A 24,093-nucleotide genomic window follows, 5' to 3' on the forward strand; every position below is an offset into this window, starting at 1 on the left:
CTATCTATATATAAAAATGGTTAAATGCCCATTTTATTAAATGGCAGATGATTCAATCCAAATGATTGAAAGCCCATTTCACTGAAACACTACTAAATCAAATTCCAGGTAACTGAAACATGCAATCAAAAGCACCCAAGAGACATTTTTTTTTGCATGGGGTAAGCCCTGTGTACTCCCATACCACCTTTACAAAAATGTTAAAAAATAATTCTCCACAGTTAAACAAGTTTAGAGAAAAGTAGAAAGATGGCATACAGGAAATAATTATCATCAAATCATCTTCATATAGTTTTACATTTATATTACAGAGATATGTGTAGCTTTGCCATGTTTAACTAAATGAGCTTTCATCCAAATGGCCATTTTGACCGTTTGGGTTAAGTTGTCATTAAACCAGATGTGTTCTGGATCTGATATGTATATCTGATGTTTTCCTTCCCATCCATTCCTCAGCTGAAGGAGTTTTGGATCCAACTTTGGACGTTTTTTTCAGACTTAGGATTTGTAGCTCAGGCTTCTCCCCTTACCCATTATCCCATCCTGTCCCCAACATAATCCCATATCTTGTTTGCCACTCATAAAGTTTGGGTGCAATTCAGTGGCTCATGCTTCTCAGTTTGTGCTATCTGAAACCTTTTGGTACTCTTCTAGTGTATCAGTATGTTTTTCTACTGAAGTTCCTTCTGTTTCCATATTTATGTCAAATAACAAAACAACCTTTTTTCCAGTAGGCCTTCTGTTCATGCTTTCTGAACTTCCTTTCTATTACTTGTTTTATCTAGTAGTTCTTATTACCAGTGCTACTGGTATGCTTCCCTTTATATAAGCTGTTAAACCAACCTCCTTTTCTTGGTGTATTTTTTTTTCACTTTGCTGGGACTGTTCGTCTGTGCTTCTCCTTTTCCTTACAGGGACTATGTCGGGCAAGCCTGGGGATTTTAAGAAATGTGTTTCTTATAGCCAAAAGATGTCAAATTCAGATTCTCATTTAAAGTATGTATATTGTTTGAGGGCAGCTCATCTAGAAGTTGATTGCTGTATTTGCACAGCATTTGGTCATCGGGCCATGACTGAATGTCAGAGCAAGCTCGTCAGTCTCACTTCTTCTGACTCCTCATCATCTGCAGATGGAGTTTCCCCATCCAGGAAAAAGTCCTCAGTTAAACACAAGGGTGACAAGAGTGACAGGCCCAAAGAAAAAGGCAGGGAGATGCAGAACAGTCCTCTGATCCACATCTATTGTCCGTATTATCTTTGGCTCCAATATCAAAAATTTCCAAGCCTTTGGATGCTATTAATGTCTCGGATCTGATTCCAGTGTGATCCAAGACTTCTCCCTTACCGGAACCAAGGTTTTTCCCAGATCCAGTCTCTCCTAGGCTACAGACACCCTTTCTGCAGAGACCTTTGAGATCACCTTTCACATCTTCATCAGTGAGGTCCATGGAAGTGCTTCAGGACCAAGAATTCAGTTAGGAGTTCTTCCAGCTCCAGCTCCTGCTCCCATTGGACCCATGAGCTTCAGATCCTCTCCCTTGCCTATTGGTACTCCTACCCTGATCCGACTTTCAGGTTTGTGAATGTTAGAACTGATTTATTCTGGGTTGTCCATGTCAAATCTGAAGTTGTGGTCATCTTCAACTCCAGTATCATCTTTGACCCAGCCAGTTCAAATTTCTTTGGGGCCAAAAGGATCTCAGAGTGGAAGCTTCAGTATTGAATTTGGGGGTATTTGTTTCACTCTGAAACTCTCAGGGTCATTTTGGAGCAGAGTTTGAGTGGTGCTGTTGTTCATACTGGTGTGACAAATTCAGCTTCTACCCAAGTGATCTTGGGTTCCTCCCCAGCTCCTGCCTTCAATGCTGTGAAGATAGCTCTTTCCAGTGCTGGAGACAGGACATCACTACCCTCTTGGCTCCTCCCACTACACAACTGAGAGCCCTGGGCCTTGATTCTGCACAGTCTATCCCATCAGGACAGTTGAGTCATACTAACCTTGAGACAGTCCTCACTCATGACTCCTGTCAGACTTCTGAGTCCTCTACGAGCCTTCCCATAGCTGGTATTTAGAAACATAGAGGAGACACATTGACTACAGCAGGAGTCCCTGACAGAAGACATGGATTTTGATGGAGAGGGGTCTCCCATATCACCCTTTGAGGACTTCTCATTCAGGGAGATCCTTGAGCTTCTCAGACAGAGGATTGGTCTTCTAAAGTCCCTTCCAAGGATGAATCCATGTCCTTTGAGGCTTTTGGTTTTGGCTCATCTACTTCATGGGTGAAAGCTCCAGATGATGAAATGGTGGATTTAATCTACAGGCATTGAAGGAACCAGATATCACAGAACCAATCCTTAAAAAACTAGACAAATATTGTTTCCCTCTAAAGACTTCCCTCACTGGAGCAAAGGCCCAGTAGTGGATGCCACTAAGAAGGAGCTCACAGAAGAAAGCTCTTTTGTCCATTCTCCTAACAGAGAGTTCAGGGCTTTGGACAGATGTGGGAAGTGAGTTTATGCTTTGGCTACCTTTGCATTAAGGTTGTTGCATTACTTGGCACACGTGACTAGGTTTCAGAGAGACTTGACAAAGGAGCTTCCCAAGTTTCTTTCTAGGCCCATGTCTGCAGAAGACAGGAAAGAAGTGGATTGACAGCTGGTCACCCATCAGTCCCCGTTGAATGCCTCCATGCTTCTCATATCCAGTGCAATGAAAGTTTTTGAGAGCTGCAAAAACGGGCATTACAGTAAGGAGGCATGCCTGGATGCATTTGTGTGCAACATCTTTTATCAATGTCCTTATTGATGGCTTGACCTTGTTTGTCCCTAAGGACAAGGAACACTCTCCGGCAGTGAATAAGATGGGAAAACTCTTTTTGCCCCCACCAGTGGACTTTTTCTAGAAACCGAAAAGAGGGTAAGAAACTATGGTTTAGGAAGTCCCAAGGGTTTTCTGAGGATTCCTTTACAGCTAGATCCCCCCAAAGCAGTGAAGAAATTCTAATGGTAGACATCACCCTCATGGTAGAGGAGGCCCACAGAATCAAGGCTTTGGTAATCCTTTCTCTGAGAGGGTTTTTCAGCACTCCTGAATGTTTACCCAACTGCTGTAGTCTGGAGGCAGTCACGGGTGCTTATCTTAGCACCTACCAGCATGGACATCCATCACAAAAGATGTCTGGTTGTGGGCAATTATTTCCCGAGGGTATTTCATCCCCTTTCTCTGTCCACCCCCTGTATGAAATAAACTTCCCAACATACTACCCTTTTAAAGAAAAAAGCAGCATTAGAAATAAAAATGTTAAGTGAGTCATCCAACAGATCCCAACAGACCAGTGAGGGTTCAGAACTTATTCCAGATTCTTTTTAGTGCAAAAATGGAACAGAGACATAAGGCCTGTTCTGGACCTCGATCACTTCAACCAATATGTCAAACAGAAAGTTTTGGATGGTCAGGGTACAACGTATACTCCACTTCCTGAGGAAAAAGGACTCAATGTGCTTGATAGACCTTCAGGATACATATTATCACATCATTATGAAATGACTCTCCAGGAGGTTCCTTCACTTCTGGCTGGCAGCCAGATATTTTCAGTTTACAGCCCTGCCTTTTGGTGTCATTACACCCCCCCCCCCCCAATGCTCACCAAATGCATGAGAGTGGTTGCTGCTCATCTCTGAGTACAACAGTTTTGGGTGTTCCCCTATCTAGACAATTGGCTTCTTACTGCTCCTACCAGGTCTCTACTAGTTGAAGACAGAAACTATTTGCTTCAGCTATGTTCCAATGTGGGAATTACAGTAAACCACAACAAAATCTCAGTTTTCTCCAGTACAGGTTCTGCAGTTCATAGGATCCCATTTAGATATAACCAATCAAATTGTAAGGCTACTGGAGAACAGGTTACTCACTCTAGGAAATCAGCCTCAACAACTTTCCTTTCAGACACTCCTGCCAGATTAGACCTTCAACTTCTAGGAAAGATAGCAGACTCCATCACTTTGATTTCCTTGGCAGGGTATTATGTGAGGGTGTTAGAGTGAACACTAGCAGTCCAATAGTCCATCAGATCCCAGCCCATGACTTTTCCAATCCACTTAAACATCTGCAGAAATCATATAACTTGATGGATTCAATCTTGAGGTGTTTTGGGGCCATCCGTTTGTCCCTCCCCCTTCCAAAGCCATAGTAACCACAGATACTTCCCAAGTAGGGGAGGGACATTATGTGGGAAAGATAGTCCAAGGCACATGGACCCCATCAGAGGACAATCTTTACATTAGTGTCTTAGAGATGTGGGCAGATCTCTACCATTGCAGGCTATTTGGCATAACCATCCTGTAAGGGTGATTTCTTTCTAGACCAACTTGTCGGTAGTCTGGCACATCAGCAACACCCTTACCCACTGTGTTGAGAAGTGATGAGAGTGTGGAAGTGGGTGATATCTTCCAAATGCTTTTTGATAATGTACATATGAGGGAAGACCAACATTCTAGTGGACAGGTTGATTAGATCTGATCTTCTACTTCATGAGTTGGCTCTCACTCCAAGAGATTGGGGATTGTGCAAACATTATGGTATTGAAGTGGCTGAAAAACAATGGAAACATGAGCCACAAAGCATCATAGAAAATGAAGAAGTCTACATCACATGGAATCATCCATTACCAACAGTTCAAAAGATAGATGCTAGAAAACCGGATATAGTGGTCCAAGAAAAGAAGACAAGAGTAGCATTGATCATTGAAATTGCCACACCCAGTGACTACAGTGTCTTGTGTACAGAGAGACACAAAGTCATAAAATATCAGGATCTGCAGGCAGAAATGAGAGCAATGTGGAAGAAAGATACCCAGACAGTTCTAATAGTAGTAGGAGCAACGGGTCTTATAAAAAAGAATTTACAATCGTATTTAGATATGCTACCAATACATGTAACTCCATACAAACTGCAGAAGGATTCATTACTGGGCGCATTGCAGGTGCTGCAAAGAGCACTACTGGCTGACATCAAAGATTGAAACAATACTAATTTCATGAACTTTAATGATATTTTGACTTCGGAATGGGATCCATTCCCGTCACTGTATTAGAAACCCAAACATTTTGGAGAAATTAAAAAACAAGAGTGGCAACACAAATCTTTACTTGTTGTAGCCAACTATACTGTGATCTTTTTGCCTCTCCCATCAGTTACAAATGCAGCAGGTTCTTTGTTCTGAAACCACTGGAGTCCCCGAGACAAAAAAGTGGCCAGGGTCTAATCCAAGACCAAATCAGTTGAGGAAGGGCAGAAACAGACAGCATATATCTATTGCTATGGTAAGTACATAACAGATATTAGGATAGGTTATATTAAATAGTGGTGGGGTCACATAATCCACAGTAAGATATAGAGATGCTTGGGTATCTGAAGTGACTCTAGTGGCCCTTGCCAGATGCTGCAGAATCCAGCTATTAATTCACTTTTATGTTTGAAATGTTCTAAAATCAGGAATTCTGTTTTTAAAGATCTAATTTTGTTTCGTGCTAGAAAAATATTCAGAACTATTCAGATTTAAAGAAAACACACCAGGTTCTTCTCTACCAAACAGTAAATAAAATTTAAACACATATTCATTAGTATACATTTAAAACAACAAGAAAGGTGAATCCATAAGAACATGTTTATGTGTGGTTCTAAATAGCAAACGGGGAGACTCATAGACTGAGATGAGAGTAAATGCATACTTATTTCACCGCTGATCACCAGAATGCATCTGAGTTTGGAAAACAGTCTGCTCCTCCTTGCATTTGCTGCTACATCACAAAACTTAAAGGGACAATCCCAGCATTTAAAATTCGGGTCTACTCTAAAGCTGATCAAAGTCACACCCACTTTCACACACACCACATTCCCCACCACGGTATCCCTTTTCTTTTACATTTCATATTGAATTCCAGTCCCTTTTTGCTTTTTTTCAAGTGTACTCTTGTTTGTACCAAGGGTCTTTGCGGCTCTCTTTGTTTTGATTAAGCTGGTAGATCATGTGACTTTTAGTCTGAGGGCTCAGGTTTCAGTAATGGGAGGAAGGTAGACTGCACTTCAGCAAATGCTAAGTTTTCTGTGTACTTTTATTTAGAGCCCCATGCTGACTGGAAAGCATTCTCACTTCACTTTGAAATTTAGCAAATTAGAACTTATATGAGATACTAATTTTTTGTTTTTCTCTTTCCACACCTGTGGATTTTTTAAATATTTTTTGCAACATAGTTGTTTGTGGTTTCTGTTCATTGAATGATATGGTCTGGAGCAGCATTGTCCATTTACTTATGCAACTGCTCATTAAGGTTCTTTTTACATACATGTCACTTTCAGTTTGTCGCTGTGATGGGTCCCGTTGCTCTTTGTTGTATGAGAAAAGGGCACAGCAGTTGTGGGAGATGTCCTCAGTTGATCAGTACATGAAGCATTACTGCTGATGGAAGGTAATACCTCTCAACTGCCAAGATTCTTTTTAGAATGTCCAGATTTTTCTATCATATTTTTTGCCTGCTTCTCATAAAAATTATGGTTTTCTGGAAAATTATTGACTTGAAGTCACTAAATAATGATAAGACACTTGAGTTTCAGACTTCATATCCTTCAGAAAAATACATGCCAATGCAAATCTTATTATTTTAGTAACTTTCTAAAATCTGCCCTTTTTTGGACTGTCTTCTGACATTATTTTAATCTTTGTCCAGATTCTTTGTGCTAACAGGTTGGGAGATGTATGGAGGATGAATAATCAGAATGTGACAAGAAAGAAAGGAGCGCTGTTACATTACTGGCACTCAGCAGCTAAAGTCAGCTTACAATGCTAGGCATGTATGAAAGACAGACTATGAATACACACTGATGAGGGATTGTCCCTGGTCCTGATACATTCATTGACAGTGCTTCAGGGAAGAGGATTTAGAACTGGTCGTCTGTAATACTATTTGTTAATGTTTGGGTACCAAATACAGAATTTAATGAGCTTATGTAAGAATACTTCAGGTGGATTTAGTTTCACATCTTTTAAAACCTGAACTCTTATCAAACTGTTTCACCATACATTGCCACAGTACTTTTTTCTGGGTGTATATTATAATCTCAAAATCTGACAATATCGAATATGATACTGTCGACACAAGAATACCGAAAGCGCACTACATCTAATGTTTAAATGGAAAATCTCTGTAGGGGGAGATTTCCATTTACTTCAATGTAGTGAGTTCCCAGAGTTGGTATATTTAAGTAGAGGGGGGGGGCCACATCCCCCCCCATGTGGGGAGTGCAAGGGGGGAGCTGCCTACATACTATTAAGTTTTTTTTTTAATTTAGTTTTTTTTTTGTTTTGGTTTTGATGGTTTAAGACTTTGATCACTAAAGTTCGAACTTTAGCGATTCAAAGTTTTAAACCTTCGAGATTATAATATAGACCCCATTTTTCTTCTCCTTTATGCAACACACAAATCCAATGAAACATAAATGGCACTTCTTATGTGCCATCACTACAAATTCATAGAGGATAAAGGGTATTCCTCCTTTCCAAAAAAAAAAAAACACCATGCCCAAAGCAGTCAAAGTGTGCTATATACTTGTAAAAGGCTGTTGTATAATTTTTAATCACACTTCACTAAAACACAAAATACCAAACATAAAAGGCAGACACCCACAAGCTTTTGAAAAATGAAATCACAAAATAAACATGAAATAATACCCTGAATATAAAAACAAATAAGGAACAGAAGTGAACCATGCCAGTCTTCCTGCACCATTTGTGAGGACTGTGCTACCTACATCCCTAGAATGTGAATATGCCCACTCTGAAGCTGCACAACTTTGTAAGTGAATTAGAGAGTTTACAGTAATAAGTATGGCACAGTAGTGCAATGGTAGCATTGTCGCCTCATAGCAAGAGGTTCTCTGGTTCGATTCTTGGCTGAAGTGCCATCTGTGCAGAGTCCGCATGTCCTTCCTGCATTCTTGTGGGTTTTCTCCACGTACTCCATTTTCTTCCCACATTACAAAGACATGCATCTGGAGCATTTCTCCCCAGGCCTCTGCTGAAAATTGGCTTTGTTCAAAGTTGGACTTTCCCAGTAAACAAATGTTAAATAATTAAATGGGTAATTATTGGTTTGTCCCAAAATCTGTGCAGACTTTGACAGGGAATGTTAAAATAGCAGGAGAGTGCACCCCTCACATGGAGGCAAGCAAGAAGTTGTCTTGTACCTCCACATTAATATTTTTTTATGAGATGGTTATTTGTAGTGCTCAGTTTTTAACCTTTTGGAATACTTTGAATAACTCCCCTGTTTCTCAAATTATTCTTTTGTCTTTCCAGGGTGTTTGGGGGTCTGTGCCACCAAACCCATCTAAGTAATATAAACATCTTCTAGGGTCACATCATTTGTGGGGAAGTGAGCCAAGTTAGGTGAGTCCGCTATACTGCTGGTGCCTTTTGTTGCTACAAGTAAACATCTGTACATAGCACACTTTTGCAGCTGGAAGACCAGAAGGCTGTGGGTTCTATTCCAACTCCAGGTTACTGAATTGCTGATACTGCTGCAGTGCACCATTAGATTATGTCAAACCATCATTAGTCAGTGGTAACTCAGGTGGATATAAAAGATCCCATGGCACCTTTTGAAAAGAGTAATTTTTTTTTTATTTAACACACACATATATATGTGTGTGTGTGTGTGTGTGTGTGTGTATATATATATATATATATATATATATATATATATATATATTATTTACAAATATTTCCATATTTCATTCATTTACCACCCCCAACTCTTTTACCCACAACCAAAACCATATTTTTTCCAATATCTTTGCTATTGTCCATTTCCCATTATATTTAATGTCATTGAATCTCTCATTCCAAATAGTCCATGCAATACAAAAAATAATTCTGTCCATTTTCTTTACTTCTTCTTGACTTTGATTTCCACAGTAACCATAGTATATCATGTCCATGTTTAACTGTTTAAATTTTAAATACTTCTTAATCACATCATGTTTACATATTTCTATCCATAAATTTTTAATTCTGTCACATTTCAGAAATATGTTCTGCAGTTTCTAATTTATAGGTTCATAGGTTCATACTAGGCTATCTGCCCTAGGGCATTTATAAACCTAGCCAGAGTGTGTTTGACTTTCGCCACCCATTTTAAATTAATTTTGTTATGCCCTTTTTCGAGGTTAGTATACTGTGCCTCTGTCTAACAGTGACACAGAAGTGATACCCAGGGTAAACCTACGATCTCCCATCCACTCATCAAGATTCCTCTTGAAGAGAGTCAATGAGGGACTCTGCCTAACCTGGACTGGGATTTTATTCCAGAGTGAAGGGAGCCTCTGGGTTATGAATCTGTCCCTCCAGCATGTCCTATTTATTTCAGTGCTGAGGTTCAAGTCTCTCTAGCACGTAGCTCGATGGGATTTGGATTTTCTGAGGTGCAGCATGTCCATTAATTCCGGATTGGACATGGCTTTATACATCAGGCACAGATTGCCTCTGAGCAGGCAGTATGCCACTGAGTAGAGCTGGAGTTTCTTTAACCGGGAAGCATATGGCATCTGTTTGAGCCCTTTGATCCTCTTGGTGAGATACTTTTGGGGTGTTTCCAGTTGCTGCAGGTGTCTGGTAAGGTACATCCCAAAAGGGACATTGTACTCAATTATGGGCCTGATGAGGGATGAGTAAAGAGGCACGATGACCTCCCCTGATCTAGATGTGAATCCCTTCATGATTAGGTGTTTTTCTAACCACTTTGGCCACGTGGTTGTCAAATGAGAGATTGCTATCAACTTGGGTCCCCAGATCCCTAATTCCTTCTTCTGTACTTAATGTATTACCACCTATGTGGTAATTTGTGGGCACTTTGTTTTTGCCAAAGGGGATGACTATACACTTTTTGGCATTTAGCTTGAGGCCATGGCTCTGGCACCAGTTGTCTGTTTCTATGAGGCCCTTTTGGAGGATGTTTGTGTCGGCTGGAGAGTCGATAATAGGTTCATAGGTTCATCCTAGGCTATCTGCCCAAGGGCATTTATAAGCCTAGCCAGAGTTTTGTGGCTTTCGCCACCCCTTTAGTTTGGAGGATAGTATGCCCATTATTTTGCTGTGCCTCTGTCAAGCAGTGACACTGAGATAATCCCTGGGGTATATCTGCGATCTCCCATCCATTGGTCAAGATTTCTCTTGAACAAAGCCAGCGAGGTGCTCTGCCTCACATGTACCAGGATTTTGTTCCACAGCATAGGGAGTCTCTGGGTGATGAATCTGTCCCTCCGGCATGTTCTATTAATAACTGTGTCAAGGTTTAAGTCTCCCGTCCTTGTAGTTCTGAGGGATCTAGATTTTTTGAGGTGAAGCATGTTCATCAATTCTGGGTTGGACATGGCCTTGTATGTCAGGCACAGGTCACCTCTGAGCAGACGGTAAGCGACTGAGTAGAGCTGAAGTTCCTTCAGTCAGGCAGCATAGGACATATTTTTGAGACCCTTTATCCTTTTGGTGAGGAACGTTTGGGGCCTTTCCAGTTGCTGCAGGTGTCGTGTCAGATACATTCCGAATGGGGCATTGTACTCAATCATTGGCCTGATGAGTGATGAGTACAGGGGGACGATGACTTCCCTTGATCTAGATGTGAATCCCTTCATGATCAGGTGGGCAATGTAGAAGGTCTTCCTAACTACTTTGGCAACGTGAGTATCAAATGAAAGGTTACTGTCAACCTGGGTACCCAGATCCCTGATAACCTCTTCTGTGCTTAGTGGGTTGCCACCTGTATGGTAGCTAGGGGTAACCTTGTTTTTTCTGAAGGGTATGACTATGCATTTTTTGGCGTTTAACTTTAGGCCATGGTTCTGGCACCAGTTTTCCATTTCTATAAGACCCTTCTGAAGGATATCTGTGTCAGATGTGTTCTCAACTATGGCACCCAGTTTGCAGTCATCTGCAAATTTTGTCAGCCATAATCCTCCTGTGTTTGCTTGTACTTCTGAAAAGTAGATGCCGAACAGGAGAGGGCCCAGGACTGAGCCCTGTGGGACACCACTTGTGACAGGCTTTGAGTCTGACATGGCGCCAGCAACTCTGACCCTGTGGGTTCTGTCACTTAGCCAATTTGCAACTCATCTTGTGACGCATGGGTTTACATTTAAGCTGATGAGTTTTTCAATGATACCTGAGTGGGGTATTGTGTCAGAAGCCTTTGCCAGGTCGAGGTAGGCTGTGTGGACTGCCTTTCCCTCATCGATGGACTTGGTGACTGTTTCGAAAAAGTCCACCAGGTTTAAAAGGCATGATCTGCCCTTGACAAAGCCAAACTGGGTCGGATCCAAAGTCTGCAAGTCTCCTATGTCTTTATTTATGGGTTCCATTATGATCCTCTCCATAGCTTTGCAGATCAAGCTTGTCAAGCTGATGGGACGGTAATTTCCTGGGTCGGTGGAGGCACCTCCTTTGTGAAGTGGGACCACAGTTGCCGTACGCCACTCCTTAGGCACGTATCCTGAGGTGAGGCTAAGATTAAACAGCTGCCCTAACTGCGGGTTTAATTCCTCATTGAGTTCGTGGATCACACATCTGGGGACACCATCTGGTCCCATGGATGCTGTGTTTTTTGCCTTGGAGAGAGCAGTTCTCACCTGAGCGTTAGAGATGTTTTGGGGGCTATAATTCTCTGGTATAGATATCTCACCTTTTGTGGGGGGGGGAGAAGTTTGCACTGAACCTGTCAGCCAGTATGTTGGCAATGTCTGTAGGTTCAGTAATTTTTACATCATTTTGAACTAATTCTGAGCATATCTACATAGCTAAAGAAGGCCTTATGATTGTCCTTTGAGTCCTTAGCGACTTTTCTCTCAAAATTTGCCTTGGATGATTTTATGAGAGATCTTAGTTATTTACTTATAATGATCAAGGGTGTTTTCCCTTTTAAGGATTTTGCTCTATCTTGTAGTAGCTTCCTCCTTTTGTTGTAGAGCTTGTTTATGGCTGGGGTCCACCAAACTGGACGCTTGCCTTTGGTACAAAGAGTCTTTGTTTTGTTTGGGATTGCCTGATCCATGCAGTCCTGTAGGTGCTGGTAGAAGGCATTTGTAAGTGATTCAGCAGCTTGAGTAATGGTTTCCGCAGTCTTGGGGGCCTTAAAAGAGACCACCCTAGCCTTTAGAAGTGTGAAGTCGGCTTTTGAGTAGTTCTTCACTGTGGTCTTTTTTATCTCAGGTGGGGGCGGGATGTGGACTTCCAGTGAGATTAGTTTATGGTCTGATCTCACCAGTGAAGGGTATACTTCTGGAGTTGAACATTGTGACCCCCTGTTCGTGATGATGAGATCTAGTATGTTATCTCCTCTTGTGGGGATGGTGACTAGTTGTTCCATGGCATTTGAGTTTATGAACTCTAGGAACCTTTGGGCTAGAGTGTTGGGGCTTGAGTAGTGATCCCAGTCTATATTCGGGTAGTTGAAATCACCTAGTATGATGGTGTTTGGAGATACATTTATCCCCTCCAGTGTTTTCAGGAAAGCTATGTGAGGTTCCTGAGATTGAGAGGGTGGCCTGTAACATGCTACAAATTGCAGAGCAGTCTTGCCTATGGTTAATTGCACCTGGATGGCCTCCGATGCATCGTGCGTTGTCACCAACCTTGAGGTGTGGGTGTTCTTGATGAATATAGACCCCCCCCTCCTTTCTTGGTGTTGTCCGGATTTTGGGGCCGGAACGCATGATATGAGGTAAAGCCTGATAGTGCCGGGGTGCTCTCGGGAGCCTTGAACCAGGTCTCAGTCACAGCACAGACATCGATGTTCTCCTTAATGGCGCCCAGTTTGCAGTCATCTGCGAACTTGGTCAGCCACAGTCGTTCCATGTTGGCCTGTACCTCCAAGAAATATATACTGAACAAGAGAGGTCCCAGGACTGAGCATTGTGGGATGCCACTTGTAACTGGTTTGGAGTCTGACATGGCTCCAGCAATTCTAACCATGTGGGTTCTGTCCTTGAGCCAGTTTGCAACCCATCTAGTGACATAGGGGTTTATATTTAAGCTGGTGAGCTTATCTATAATGCCCAAGTGGGGTATTGTATCGAAGGCTTTTGTGAGGTCCAGGTAGGCTGTGTGGACCACCTTCCCCTCGTCAATGGCCTTGGTGACTGTTTCAAAGAAATCAACCAGATTTAAGAGGTAGGATCTGCTCTTAACAAAGCCAAACTGGGTAGGATCCAGTGTCTGTAGGTCCCCAGTATCTTTATTTATGAGGTCCATGATGATCCTTTCCATAGCTTTGGAGACCAAGCTAGTCAGGCTTATGGGGCGATAGTTTCCAGGATCGGTTGAGGCACCACCTTTGTGGAGAGGGACCACTGTTGCTTTTGGGTACATATCCTGTAGTAAGGCTGAGATTGAACAGTAGTTTTATGTGTGGGTTTAGCTCTTCTTGGAGCTCATGTAGGATGCAGCCCGGGACACCGTTTGGTCCCATTAATGCTGTGTTTTTTTGCTTTGGAGAGGGCGGCTCTTACCTGAGAATCTGAGATGTCAGGGAGGCAGCACTCTTCTGGGATAGATATTTGCCCTTTTGGTGGGGAGGGGGGGGAAAGTTTGCGCTGAATCTGTCAGCTAGGATGTTGGCAATGTCTGTGGGTTCGGTGTATTTTTTGTCATTTTGGACTAATTCTGAGCATATCTGGTAATTCCCACCCAGGTTCCTAACATAACTAAAGAAAGCCTTGTGATTATCCTTAGTGTCCTGTGCAATTTTTCTCTCGAAGCTGGCCTTAGACGATTTTATGAGTGCCCGTAGTTTTTTGCTAATACTGATCAGAGATGCCTTCCCTTTTTGGGATTTTGCTCTATCATGTAGTAGCTTCCTCCTTCTATTGTATAGTTTGTTTATGGCTGGGGTCCACCAGACAGGATGTCTGCCTTTGGAGGATTGGGTCTTGGTTTTATTTGGGATTGCATGATCCATGCATTCCTGAAGGTGTTCATAGAATGCGTTTATAAAGGATTCTGTGGTCTGGGCCGTATTCTCCACAGGCCCGGGGGCTTTGAAGGATTCCACCTCAGTTTTGAGGAGTGTGAAATTTGCTTTAGAGAAGTTTTTCACTGTGGTTTTCTGGGCAGGGGGTGGGGTCAGGATGTGAATATCCAGTGAGATTAGTTTATAGTCTGATCTTACCAGTGAGGGATACACTTCTGGTCTGGAGCATAGAGTCCCCATGATGGTGATGATCAGGTCCAGTATGTTTTCCCCTCTTGGGGCAGTGGTAACAAGTTGTTCCATAGCATTTGAGTTTATAAATTCTAGTAACCTTTGGGCTAGGGTGTTGGAGCTAGAGTAATGCTGCCAGTCTATGTTCATATTTTCCAGTGTTCTCAGGAAGGCCGAGTGGGGTTCCTGGGTTTGGGAGGGTGGTCTGTAGCAGGCTATAAACTGGAAGGCAGTTTTACCCACTGTTAGTTGCACATGGATAGTCTCTGATGCTTTGTGCTGTGCCACCAACCTGGAGGTGTGGGTATCTTTGACGAATATTGATACTCCCCCTCCTTTTGTGGTTCAGTCCAAGTTTTGGGGCCAAAAAGCATGGTATGAGGTATAACCTGGTAGTGCTGGGGTGCTCTCGGGAGCCTTGAACCAGGTTTCTGTTACTGCACAGATATCGATGTTCTCCATGCTAAGGAGAGTTTCGAGTGCGTGCATCTTGAGGTTTAGACTTCTGGCATTGAGTAGCATTACTGTTAGTTTCTTATCCGTTGTGATATCTATGGAGGTGGGTTTGTCTTTTGAGCCTTGCCTAAAAAGGCACTATGGGGGTAACAAGAGCCTTTGCCAATATCCGAAAGCCCAGGGGTGACAGGTGCAAGCCGTCCTTAGCGAAGCATCATGGCTTGTCGAGCATGTCATCCCAGGCTGACAGGCATTGGATCCCCTTTGAATGACACCAATACTTAAGACAATTGTTGAAATTGATCATCTTGTCTTCATATTGTGGCATCATTCTTGGTGAGGGTAAGATGCTACTCAAGGTCAGGGTCATACCGGCCTGGGCCACATGCTCAGAGAGCTCCTCTATGTCTCTTTTCATGTAGTCCAGGGAGGTACGTCTCAGGTCATTTACACCAGCATGGACAATGACTTAGTCATATTTGTACTTGCTTTGGAGTGACCTGAGTGCTTGTGTTATATGGCGGATCCTAGCGCCCGACAGGCAGCTCACCGTGACCTTCTCCTTGTTCAGCCTGGTGAGCGGGACGTCAGTGTGCCTGACGATAGAGTCACCTATTACAAGTGTATCAGGTGTGTTGTTTAGCATTAAGGGCTGTGACTGTTCAGCACACTAGCTTTGTGAGCTATGTGTTGCACGTGTTTTGTTTTGGGGTAGCGGTTGCTTGGGTGTCTGCTTTGGAGGTCTCTGCTGCTTAGGCAGATTTTTATTTAGAGCCTCCAAGTATGTTTTTGTGTGTTTATGTGTTTGGTTTGCTGTCGTGGTAGGTCTATGTGAGACTGGAATTGTAGTGAGTGTGGTTTCCTTCTCCTCCTGACTGGTTACGCCAGTACTGAGTTGAGAGAGCTTAGCCTCCAGTTTGGCTATATGGTTGCATCTCTCACATGTGTTGGAATTTGTTGGGAGGAGGAGAGGGTTGTCTGCGTACATGAGGCAGTTGTAACATTGCCTCAAGATTCCCAGATTCACCAGCTGGACCGGAGAGGAGATTGACAACTGACCTTTGGACATGCTAGAATAGTGTTGGGAATTCCTTTATAATTGAAAAAAAGGGCCAATGGGGAACAAGGTACTCAAGGGGAGTTTGTGAGTGTGTAGTGCTTTTAATTTTTTAGTGCTGACTTATATAATTGCTTTATTGAGCAAGTGCCAGGTAACGTAAATGCAATGTGTTACAGGTAACTTCAATGCAAGACATTACAGTTTCTATCTTATTTTCTCTTATACTACATAATTGCTTTTACAGGTAATTTACTTATGGATAACCTCCATAAAAAATCATTGCATTCTTTTATTTTTTATAGCTTTCATATCTCTTTAATACAGCCTTTTCTCATTTATTTCTAAATCTTTTCATGGAGCAACAAAATAAAAGTTTTTCATTATATTAATATACCATTCCTTTCAGTTTTTTTCTACAGCATTCTTTTTTATTTTCCATAACACAATTTTATTCTGATATGTTTTTATTTCTTCATTGTTAATACTTTTACTTACCTTCTTTACCTGCATTCATTCACAAACATACATTTGTAATACATTATCATTGCTTTTAAATCTTTTTGTTCCTTCATATCACTTCTTAATACTTTGTATAAACTTAAAGATGCTGCATGTACAATAGGATTACTTAGCCCTAAACCTCCTTGGTCTTCTTTCATATACAGCATTCCTCTTTTAACCGGGTTCAACCTAGAACTCTAGATGAATGAAAATATTAACATCATCAATTCTATTCCATATTTCACTGGTATCATATAGACATGTTCTACATACACTATTTTGCCTAACATCATGCTATTTATTAAATATGCTTTCTTTTTCTATGAAAACCTATATGTTTTCCAGAATGTAAATGTGTCTTTTATTTCTTTCATCACTGTGCTCCATTGTTCCTGTATATATTAATTTCTCCAAAATCTTATTCCTAACACATCCATATACCTATCATTAAGTTCAACACTTCCTACTTCACCTTTAAAACCAAAACCTTTACATTTTCTTTGTTTATATCTAATCCAGTTCTTCCCAACATTACACCTAATTGAACATTTATTCTTTCCATCCATAGTGTATTCTTTGTAATTATTCCTATATCATCTGCATACATTTACATTATTGGCAATTGCACATCTTTAATAATTTTATACCCTCCCTCTTTTGACATTTTGTTAATTTCAGTCACTATTATAGTCATAACCAATGGAAAGAAAATACTGTTAGCTGGGTACCCTTGTCTTATTCCACATTCTATTTTTATTTCTTCTCCTATCCATCTGTTCACATTTAGCTTCACATATTATTTTCATACACCGATTTAATTACATTTATAATTTTCACACTTATAATTATACGTTTTCAAAATCCCACATAATGATCCATGTTGTATGTTATCTTCAGCTTTTTTATATCTCTTGTCATTACTTTTGTCTCCATTTTTTTATTGATAATGTCATCAATTACCTCTTATTAGCCATAGTAATTTCTGACTACTCTTTCCTTTTTTACCAAATATATTTTGATCAAATACTTTCTTATACTATCTTACACTGTAATCTTGTAATAATTATTCTCATAAATGTCGAACCAAACAAAATAAGAGGGAATATTGCCCAATAGTTCAAATGACACAAAAAAAACCCTTCACAATAGGCACTAGGAAGTAATCTGGACTAATAAACCCTTTTAGTACTGCCAGGAATTAACTTGATCACCATGTTTTCATTCATACACCTGATATATCTGATGAAGTTATGATGTACGGACAAAAATTCAGTGATCAAGTTAATCAATAAAGCTTTAAATTTTTTTCTCTTGGTCTCCGTTTTTATTTTGCTTGGCAGTACTAAAAGGATTTATTAGTCTGGATTACTTCATAGTGCCTATTGTGTTTTTTCCCCATAAATGTTTTGTAATCTGTGTTGTTTAAAGTTATCAGTCTCCAATTTTTTTTATATTTGTGTTCTCTTTTTTAAATATAAATTTTATTACTCTAGTACTTATTTCTTTATATTTAATCCCAGTTTCTAGCCATTCAATCACCACTTCCATTAACATTCCTTTTTGCCAATCTTCCATTTTTTTATACATGTTATATTCAATTCCATCTACTCCTGTTGCAGAATTCATATTAATACCTTTCAGGATATCATTTCATTTATTTATATTTATTCTTTTTTCTAGATATTCATTATCTTCTTTATTTAATTTCTTCCATCACAGCTTGCATCTGTCTTCATCTCTTTCTTAACAAATACATTTAATACATGCTCCTTAACTATTTCATATATTCCTTTTTGGTCTTTAATTAAATTACCTTCCTTATCTTTTAATTTTCTTGTTATCACCTTCTTTCGTTATTTTACTTAAATAAGGTTCTTTTTTGTTTCCTTGTAATAAATATTTTTGTTTATATAACAAATTGTTAACCTTAATCTGATTCATTTTATAGAATTCGTTTTCCTTTTCATATTTTTTTCTTTCCCTAATACAATTTTAAATATTTCTTGACTCAGCATCTTATATCTCTTTTTATTTCTTTCTTTTCTTAAATATACATTCTAAGAACACTTTTTTAAAAAGTTTTGTTTAAAATGTATTGACGATACCATAAAATTTTCGTAAAAATCTTTCAAGTCTCTATGTTGTTTCCAGAATGCAATCAGTTTGTTTCTTTCTACTGAATCCAATTTCTTCTCATTCATTCAAGCACACCTTCCGCCAGGATTGACTGGGATAGTTTAATTGAAGCCAGTGTTAAAATCCTGCCCCCTACGTCATTGAATTACACTCTTGGGGACTTGGCCCATAATGAACACTTGATTCATTTATTAGTGAATAGTTAGCTGACGGCATGTGATTGGACTTTGTTAGATTTTTAAATGCTCTTCCTTTAGTGTTTTTATATGGTCTGCAGAAGCAGATTGAATATCTGTGAAAGTGCTTACCTGTTTTTTTATGTTATTTGTTTTATTAAAGTTTATAGTTCATTTTCAGCCATGTTGATCAGGTTTTATTTTTTTGTTTGTTTGTTTTTAGATTATTTGATTTGGTATTAGTCTGATCATCAAGTGGCTTTGATTTTTGTTCTGTGTGACTTTTAAACTGTCTGACAACAAAAATAGTCAATCTCAGTTTTTATATCACTTCTCTTATATGTCCAATGTTTATTTCTCCATACCTTTAACTTACCACTCCTCATAGTTCCCATAACATCACACTTGTTCTTTTTTCTCTTATATTACAGTTAAAATCACCTGTTATTATTATAGCCATATTTACACATACATAGTTGAGTATACGTTTGAACATGTTTTCCCTTTTTTTTTTTGTAATGCATGCATATAAGGCTATGAATACATACGTTTTCCATCTTAAGTCTAATATTGTTATTCTACCCAATTCAACTATTTTAACATCTAATATTTTAATGTCTTTTTGACATAAGGCACATATGCCCGAACATGTTTCTTTACGTGTGTTCCGGATAACATTCCCATTCCAAAGATTTTCCATTTGTGTTCTTTCTTCTTTTGTTAATGATCTTATGTCCTCTAATATTATCAGTTCAGCCTCTATTGCAACACAACATTGTAATACATTAATTCTCCTGTTAATGTTCTTCAAGCTGTTTGCTAAAAGCTTTAAATGTAAACAGTTATAGTAAAGTTTGTATCCTTTACCTTTGTGGTTTTCTCTAAACATTATGTTTTTTTAATTTTGTTTTCCTTTCCCTAACTGTTTTCCCTATAGAATTCTTTTTTACCTTTTACTCTATGCCATTCATAGAATCATAGCAAGTCACTAGGCAAATGGCCCTAGGACCTTTACAAGCCTAGCCATGCCCTGCCCTTGTTCCTACTTTCTTTTGTTATTATACTGCCTCTATCTTTGTATGTATGTGTTATGGATTTGTTTACCTCAGCTAACTTCCCTACTTGGGATACATTCATTTCTTTGAATCCAGTTCCACTGAAAGTAGGTTGTGCAGCATTTTATCATACTGTTTTAGTCTGAAAGCTACTTTACTGGTGGTCAAACTGTAAATTTGACATGGTAGTCCTACAAGCGGTTAAAAGTGTAAATAAATGGGTATGTGTGAGTTACTTACATGGCTAACTGGGGAAATTTATGCTTAGTGCCAGGGAGTAGTAGGGAGATTTAGGCTTTTGGAGTGGGTGTGACTGTTGGGAGTTAGGGAGTGATCAGGAAATTTAGGGTTAAGAAGCTAGACGGGAGTATCAGGGAGTTTAGGTTTAAGTAATATGAGGGGAGTCTTAGGGTTACAGTTGGGGTTCTGGGATAGCTATGTAATTTAGTAAGCTCAGGCTGCAGACGGGTTTTGTACATTGGGAGGGTTGGAGGCAAAGCACTTGTAACTGTAGACTGTCTGACAGGTTTCAGTTATCTTCAGTAGGTGAAATGTTCATCGGTGTAAATGGTTTCATTCTAATGACACAGACCCTCTTTGCTACCTCAGTCCTTCCCACACAAGCACCTTGGTAGCTTCCCTATTTATCCAGATTCTTCTTCATTGGTCTTGTCTGTTTCTTTTTCTTTTCCTTCATCTTGTTCATTTCCTTTGTACATGACCTCTACATTACTTTCCTTTTTTTTGTACTTGTTTTTATACAACCATTTCTTCTACATCTTCCTCCTGTATACTTACATTTTCATTCTCTTGTATATCTATTTTGCATTGTTAGCCATGACTGTCCTGTATTACCACATTTCTTTCATTTTAAATCACATGTTTTGCATTACCACACAAATAACATTTTTCTTATTACATTCATTAGTTAAGTGATCGTCTTTACCGGAAAAATAACAAGTCTTTAGTTGCCTTCTATATTTCACAAACCCCCTATTGCCACAAACATTTATAATACTTGGTATATGTACCACATTGTCATTTTCCATTTTTAATATAACTCCACATTCCCCAGTCCAATGCCCTCTTTCATCATAAACTTTCATAGTATCCAATACTTCTTTACAAATAGCTAATAAAATCATTTTAAGGCTGCAGGTTCCACTTCAGTTCTAAATTGCACCATTATTATTTTTATTTGTCTAAAAAACGGTTGCATAACATATTCTGTCCATGGATACACATTCTTTTTTGTTCAAATGTTCCTATATTGTTTTCCATGTATTGTCCATTCTCAAAGACTAAATCACAAAATGTCTCATTATTAATTAAAATGAATGATCTTACCTCCTTTGCTGTTACACCTAATGGTGCAATCAAAGTGTCCCACACTTCATACCTGTCTAGCCCTTTGTCCTTTTTACTGCTTATTCTGAAAGTGCACCTTCTCTTCATTTCTTTATTTTCTTCTCTTCTTCCTTCCATTTCTTTAACTGTTTCTGCATACGTTTTCTCACTGGATTCTGCTCTTTTCCCATCTTCTTCTATTCTCTACATTATACCAGTCCATGATGCTGTTGCACTGTTTTCTGCTTCACTTTGATTCACCAACTGCTACAAATAATCATCCCAAAACCCTGTGGACTGAAGGGTTGTAATAATACATCGATCCTCCTGCCCGGTCTCACTCTCAAATAAACTCTGTTTAAAAATCTCCTCCGAATCAGCCACATCTCCTGTACATCAGCCTGTTCTTTTCTTGCTTTCTACCCTGACAGAGACTCACTCTCAGCTATCACCTCATTAAGTTCTTCATTTGGCAGAGATTCTGCAAACTCCATATCCTTTTTCATATTTTCACCAGTATTTACACTATTAGCAGAAGGTACTACATTTTCCATGGCACTTCTGTCTCTCCGGGCTGCCTTCGCTCCTGGAACAGAGACAGAAACCAGATGCACCACCTTGAATTCCACCCCCTACACTGAAGAGTAGGGGAAGTCCCTCAATGTCCTGGCCAAATTTCCCCCAGTTTCCTGGCCAAATTTCCCCCAATAGCAGAAATATGACCTTGCATCTCCCCTGAAAAAAAAAGACCACTAGCAGACAAATAGATTCTCTTTTTATACTTTTAATTTTCAGGTATTGATTTTCATGCATGCAACTGAGTTTTTTTTTTTCAGAGATGCTGAGGAACTCATGGTGCAGGACCGTGTGGATTAAACGAAGGACGTTGTCTGTTCAGATGACTGTGTGATAGTTTGTTGTTGAGCTAAGAAGCTTAATATGACTATACTATGATGGTGTAATCAGCATAGGCCACATGGACTATTTACAAGTAGCTGCTGGCCGAAAGTAGCACAGTACAATTCACATTCTGGTCATGCTGCAAAAGGAGGATCCACATCAGAAGACTGTGATTCTTGGGTGGCATTAGCCAGGGAACCTTGTTGGCTAGGCTTACGTAGGCCCTTGGGCTGATAGCCTAGTACCTATCTATGAACCTATGCATTGCCAAGGTAGGATGTCAGACTGCCAAGTACAAAGCACAGTTATGTCTAGGTGTACATACTAGGGCATTACCAGACAAAGCCAGTTGAAGGCAGTGTGTATACATATTTACATAAACATAAATCAGGCATGGCGCACACACACATGGAATATGACAGTAGTACTACCACAGGCACTGTCCATACAGAACAAGCATCCCTTCCCATATCGTAGCAAGTGCAACCACCACCTTTACCACAGACAGAGAATATGCATCAGCTTCCATGCCCATGTGATGCTAATGGAAAGCCTTGACAAAGCCTCAATACATGGCCTAAACACCCCTTCAAAGAAAAAGCTAGTAATGTACTCTTTAATACAGCAAATGGACACATATGAACACAAAACATCTCTCCCAGAAAAAGTTAAACACATCAACATAAAGAGATTCACAGTCACTCATGCCACCTAGCCTCATTTGTATACCTATCACTCAATCTGCTGGCAGCTACTTGTAAAAAGTCCATGTGGCCTATGCTGATTACCATAGCCATATTAGGCTTTTTAGCTCAATAACAAACTATCATGCAGTCATCTGACCCAGTCGTATGAAGTCATATACATATCCATTGTGTTTGCAGGTGGTAGCATACCTATCACTCAATCAGGCATATAGTGGGACAGACACTGACTTTGCTTCTGTTCTGTGCTTCATATTGCACATCACTGAATCAAGAACTATTTGGAGGAAAAAGTCCAGTATTCAGATGTTGAACAACCATGGGGAGGTATACAATGCTCTTAAATTCTGTGGCAAGCTGTATTTGTCACTCTTCCTACCAATTTAAGTCCTGTCACTATAGCACTTTTATCACATGACACAATACCTGTATGTATAGAGTGTATCTGCGTGTGTTGTGAGATCAAAGATTACGTAGGTAACAGAACTGTCCACAGTATCTGTCTAACCTGTCTCTGTACATGCTTGCAGCTTTACAGAAAGTATATTGGCTGTGTACTTTACAGTTGTATTCTGAATAGAAGTCAGCATACATTAGCAATAGCCACTGACATCTTACTTATACATCAGTGTAGGCACTATGACATTGTCATGCCTGTGCTGTATTTCCACATGTGCCATGGTCCAATAAGAACAGCAGCTGTTTGTACAGCCATTATGTCCGCACCCTTATCATCATAGCATAATATAGGTATGAGTAAGCTAACCTATTGTACCATCCACCGCAAGTATGCTGCATTAGTGGTCCCTGTCGTAAGAAGTTATATACATATCCATTGTATTTGCAGGTGGTAGCGTGCCTGATGGACAGTAGAGGCACAACATTTTTCCCTTAAGGAAATGAAGCCTATGGTGGCACACTCTGCTGCCATGTCCACCTCCCTGTAGAGACTTGCTAGTGCTGTCATTGCTGCCCAAACTTCCAGGGTTGTCCAAGGCTGGCTAGGATGTATACCTAGGGTACATATATGTGGGGACAATCACAGGATTCACAGCCATTTCCTGTGGCACAGTGTGTATAATGCCAGGCCTCCACTCATCACAGACAGCGGTGGCACCCAGCCACCAAAGGCTAGGCTGCCACAACAGAATCCAACTAGGTTCCAGTCCTAGTCACACAACATTCCCAACTATGGATGGCCCTGGTGCACATAGTAGCTGCAGGTCTCATTACAGCAGATCATGAATGAATACGCATCACCTACATCTCTACCTCCTGCAACAAGCACTCCTCTACCAAGTAGGGATTGATTAACAGATATCACTGTGTTCTTTGATAGCCAAACATAACATAGCTAAACCCTAACCTGTATCTTCTGACTCACACATTCTCTAATAATTTTGTGCTCTTGACATATTGTGATTACAGATACGTTGTAAATATCTATCTCTAACTATATTGATTTTAACTTTAGTATACCTCCACCATGGAAATGTACATTTGCCTGA

The sequence above is a fragment of the Protopterus annectens genome, chromosome 10.part0 (genome assembly GCF_019279795.1).
Source record: "Protopterus annectens isolate FY-2018-M chromosome 10.part0, PAN1.0, whole genome shotgun sequence".
In the NCBI taxonomy this organism is placed as follows: domain Eukaryota; kingdom Metazoa; phylum Chordata; order Ceratodontiformes; family Protopteridae; genus Protopterus; species Protopterus annectens.